This window comes from Arachis hypogaea, chromosome 4, assembly GCF_003086295.3.
Source record: "Arachis hypogaea cultivar Tifrunner chromosome 4, arahy.Tifrunner.gnm2.J5K5, whole genome shotgun sequence".
NCBI classification, from domain to species: domain Eukaryota; kingdom Viridiplantae; phylum Streptophyta; class Magnoliopsida; order Fabales; family Fabaceae; genus Arachis; species Arachis hypogaea.
In genome coordinates, this window is record NC_092039.1 from 39,491,389 (window position 1) to 39,497,077 (window position 5,689).

The window sequence follows — 5,689 nt, forward strand, 5'->3', positions numbered from 1 at the left end:
TCATGTGTAGAGACCTTTTCTGGAGTTAAACGCCAGCTTTTATGCCAGTTTGGGCGTTTAACTCCAATTTTTATGCCAGTTCCAGCGTTAAACGCTGGAATTTCTGATGCTGATTTGTCACGCCGGTTTGGGCCATCAAATCTTGGGCAAAGTATGGACTATCATATATTGCTGGAAAGCCCAGGATGTCTACTTTCCAATGCCGTTGAGAGCGCGCCAATTGGGCTTCTGTAGCTCCAGAAAATCCACTTCGAGTGCAGGGAGGTCAGAATCCAACAGCATCTGCAGTCCTTTTCAGTCTCTGAATCAGATTTTTGCTCAGGACCCTCAATTTCAGCCAGAAAATACCTGAAATCACAGAAAAACACACAAACTCATAGTAGAGTCCAGAAAAGTGAATTTTAACTAAAAACTACTAAAAATATACTAAAAACTTAACTAAATATACTAAAAACATACTAAAAACAATGCCAAAAAGCGTACAAATTATCTGCTCATCACAACACCAAACTTAAATTGTTGCTTGTCCCCAAGCAACTGAAAATCAAAATAGGATAAAAAGAAGAAAATATACTATAGACTACAAAATATCAAAGAAACATAGTTCCAATTAGATGAGCGGGACTAGTAGCTTTTTGCCTCCGAACAGTTTTGGCATCTCACTCTATCCTTTGAAGTTCAGAATGATTGGCATCTTTAGGAACTCAGAACTCAGATAGTGTTATTGATTCTCCTAGTTAAGTATAATAATTCTTGAACATAGCTAGTGTATGAGTCTTGGCTGTGGCCCAAAGCACTCTGTCTTCCAGTATTACCACCGGATACATACATGCCACAGACACATAATTGGGTGAACCTTTTTAGATTGTGACTCAGCTTTGCTAGAGTCCCCAATTAGAGGTGTCCAGGGTTCTTAAGCACACTCTTTTTGCCTTGGTTCACAACTTTATTTCTTTCTTTTTCTTTTCCTTCTCTTTTCTTTTTTTTTTCGAAATTTTTTTTTGTATTCACTGCTTTTTCTTGCTTCAAGAATCAATTTGATGATTTTTCAGATCCTCAATAACAGTTCTCCTTTTTCATCATTCTTTCAAGAGCCAACAATTTTAACATTCTTAAAACAGCAAATTCAAGAGACATATGCACTGTTCAAGCATTCATTCAGAAAACAAAAAGTATTGTCACCACATCAAACTAATTCAACTAGTTTCAAGGATAAATTTCGAAATCCTGTACTTCTTGTTCTTTTGTGATTAAAGCATTTTTCATTTAAGAGAGGTGATGGATTCATAGGACATTCATAACTTTAAGGCAGAATCTTTAAATTTTATTAATTATGAATTAAGAACAAGACTCAAAAATAAATATAAGATTAGACTAGAAAATAGAAAAAAAAATGCAAAAATAGGCTCCTAATGATAGAGGTTTTCACAGAGTTAGGACTCAACAACCTTGATTTTGAGAAGTGGATGCTCCCTCAGCTTGAGAGGAGAGCTTTTGGCGTTTCATCTCTTGGAGTTCACGCCCCTGCTTCTCTTGTTCCTTCAGCAATTTGCAGAGCATGCAGTTCTGATTCTGCTGTTCTTCCTTCAGTTGCTCCATAGTCTCTTGCAACTTGGTAATAGATGCTTCTAGGCTGGCCCAGTAGCCAATTTCAGGGAATTCAGGGAGGAACTCATGCGCCCTCCTTTTGATAGAGTTGTCTTGCATTTGTCCTTCCATTGACTTCTTGGTGATTGGATGTTCAATGGGTATGAATTCATCTACTCCCATCTTCACCCCAGCCTCTTTACAGAGTAAGGAGATCAAACTTGGGTAAGCCAGTTTGGCTTCAGTGGAATTTTTATTTGCAATTGTGTAGATCTCACAAGCAATCACATGATGAACCTCCACTTCTCTTCCAAGCATAATGCAATGAATCATCACTGCTCTCTTGATGGTGACCTCAGAACGGTTGCTAGTGGGCAATATGGAACGCCCAATAAAGTCTAGCCAACCTCTTGCAATTGGTTTGAGGTCTCCCCTTTTGAGTTGGTTTGGGACACCCTTAGAATTGGTTATCCACTTAGTTCTAGGGAGGCATATGTCCTCTAGAACTTGATCTAACCCTTTATCTGCTCTCACCATCCTCCTATTAAAGGAGTCAGGATCATCTTGCAGTTGAGGCAACTTGAAGATTTCTCTTATTTTGTCCAGATGGAAGTACATAACTTTCCCTCTGACCATGGTTCTGTAGGTATGGTAAGCGGTTCCAGTCATTCTCTGCTTATCTGTTAGCCACAGATTTGAGTAGAATTCCTGAACCATGTTCCTTCCAACCTTTATCTCAGGATTGGTTAGAACTTCCCATCCTCTGTTTCGAATTTGCTCTTGGATCCCCGGATATTCATCTTCTTTCAGATCAAACTTCACTTCCGGGATCACTGACCTCAGACCCATTATTTCGTGATAATGGTCTTCATGTTCTTTGGTTAAGAACTTCTCTTGATTCCAAAGATTCTTTGGATTATTCTCTTTCTTGCCTCTTAAATTGGTTTGTTTTCCCTTAGGAGCCATGATCTTGGCTTTAGTGATCACGGAAAAGCACACCAAACTTAGAGGTTTGCTTGTCCTCAAGCAAAAGAAAGGAAAGAAGAGAGAGAGGAGCAAATTCGAATGGTGTGGGCAATGAGGGGCCGAATGTGTTCTTATAAAGGGGGAGGAAGGAGATTTTGAAAAAAAAATAAGAAGAGATTTGAGAAGATATGGAGAGAATTTGAAAAAAAAAGGTGAGTTTTTGAATGAGATTTGGAATTGATTTGAGATAGATTTGAAGAATGGTTTTGGATTTTGAAAATTTGAAAGTGAATGATGAAAGGTTGAAGTGTATTTATGTAGAAGAATATGGGTAAGAAAAGGAAAGTTTGAAAAAAATTGATTTGAAAACAAAATTGTGGTCCCCCCACCTTTCTGGCGTTAAACGCCCAGAATGGCACCCATTCTGGCATTTAACGCCCATTTGTTGCCCCTTTTGGGCGTTTAACGCCCAGCCAGGTACCCTGGCTGGCGTTAAATGCCAGAAAGCCTTTATCACTGGGCGTTTTTCTAAACGCCCAGGATGCTGCACACTTGGCGTTAAACGCCCAGAATGGTGCCCATTCTGGCGTTTAACGCCCAAAATGGCACCATTCCTGGCGTTAAACGCCCAGAATGATACCCATTCTGGTGTTTAACACCCAAAATGCCCCTTACTGGCATTTTTTCGCCAGTAAGCTCTTTTTCTCTGCTTTTTGAGCTGAATCCTTCTGTAACTCTGTGAATTCCTTCATTTTTGATACTTGCCTCTGTAAAAACAATTCATACAACCTCCTAATGACTGGGTTGCCTCCCAGCAAGCGCTTCTTTACTGTCTTTAGCTGGACCTTTACTAAGACTCACTCAAGTCTCAGTTTTGAGCATTCCTGCTCAAAATTGCTTTCAAGATAATGCTTGATTCTCTGTCCATTAACAATGAACTTTTTGTCAGAATCAATATCCTGAAGCTCAACATATCCATATGGTGACACTCCTGTAATCACATACGGACCCCTCCATCGGGATTTGAGTTTTCCTGGAAACAATTTGAGCCTAGAGTTGAAGAGCAGAACTTTTTGTCCTGGCTCAAAGACTCTGGTTGACAATTTCTTGTCATGCCACTTCTTTGCCTTTTCCTTATAAATTTTTGCATTTTCATAGGCATTGAGTCTGAACTCCTCTAGCTCATTTAACTGGAGCAATCTTTTTTCACCAGCTAACTGAGCATCCATGTTTAGGAATCTGGTTGCCCAGTAGGCTTTATGTTCCAGTTCCACGGGCAAATGACAGGCCTTCCCATACACCAGTTGGTATGGAGAGGTTCCTATAGGAGTCTTGAATGCTGTTCTGTATGCCCACAGAGCATCATCCAAGCTCTTTGACCAATCCTTTCTTCGGGCTATCACAGTCCGTTCTAGGATTCTTTTTAGCTCTCTGTTAGAGACTTCAGCTTGCCCATTTGTCTGTGGATGATACGGAGTTGCCACTTTATGGCTAATTCCATATCTAACCATAGCAGAGTGTAGCTGTCTATTGCAGAAATGAGAGCCCCCATCACTGATTAGTACTCTGGGAACACCAAATCTGCTAAAGATGTGTTTCTGGAGGAATTTCAGCACGGTCTTGGTATCATTAGTGGGTGTGGCAATTGCTTCTACCCACTTAGATACATAGTCCACTGCCACCAGAATGTAAGTGTTTGAGTATGATGGTGGGAATGGACCCAGGAAGTCAATTCCCCATACATCAAACAATTCTATCTCTAATATCCCTTGTTGAGGCATGGCATATCCGTGAGGCAAGTTACCAGCTCTTTGGCAACTGTCACAGTTACGCACAAACTCTCGGGAATCTTTGTAGAGAGTAGGCCAGTAGAAGCCACACTGGAGGACTTTAGTGGCTATTCGCTCACTTCCAAAATGTCCTCCATACTGTGATCCATGGCAATGCCATAGGATCCTTTGTGCTTCTTCTCTGGGTACACATCTGCGGATCACTCCGTCAGCACATCTCTTAAAGAGATATGGTTCATCCCAGAGGTAGTACTTGGCATCTGAAATTAATTTCTTTCTTTGCACACTGCTGTACTCCTTGGGTATGAACCTCACAGCTTTATAATTTGCAATATCTGCAAACCATGGAGCTTCCTGAATGGGGAAGAGTTGCTCATCTGGGAAAGTCTCAGAGATCTCAGTAGAAGGGAGGGACGCCCCAGCTACTGGTTCTATTCGGGACAGATGATCAGCTACTTGGTTCTCTGTCCCTTTTCTGTCTCTTATTTCTATATCAAACTCTTGCAGAAGCAACACCCATCTGATAAGCCTGGGTTTTGAATCCTGCTTTGTGAGTAAGTATTTAAGAGCAGCATGGTTAGTGTACACAACCACCTTGGATCCTACTAGATAAGATCTAAACTTGTCAATGGCATAAACCACTGCAAGTAATTCTTTTTCTGTGGTTGTGTAATTCTTCTGTGCATCATTTAGAACACGGCTAGCATAATAAATGATGTGCAGAAGTTTATTATGCCTCTGTCCCAACACTGCACCAATGGCATGATCACTGGCATCACACATTAATTCAAATGGTAATGCCCAATCTGGTGCAGAGATGACTGGTGCTGTGACCAGTTTAGCTTTCAGGGTCTCAAATGCCTGCAGACACTGTGTGTCAAACACAAATGGTGTGTCAGCAGCTAGCAGATTACTCAGAGGTTTTGCAATTTTTGAAAAATCCTTTATAAACCTTCTATAGAATCCTGCATGCCCCAGAAAGCTTCTGATTGCCTTAACATTGGCAGGTGGTGGTAATTTTTCAATTACCTCTACCTTTGCCTTATCCACCTCTATTCCCCTGCTTGAAATTTTGTGCCCAAGGACAATTCCCTCAGTCACCATAAAGTGACATTTCTCCCAGTTTAAAACCAGGTTAGTCTCTTGGCACCTTTTCAGGACAAGTGCTAGGTGATTAAGACAGGAGCTGAATGAGTCTCCATATACTGAGAAGTCATCCATGAAGACTTCCAGAAATTTCTCTACCATATCTGAGAAGATAGAGAGCATGCACCTCTGAAAGGTTGCAGGTGCATTGCACAGACCAAAAGGCATCCTTCTGTAGGCAAACACGCCAGAAGGGCAAG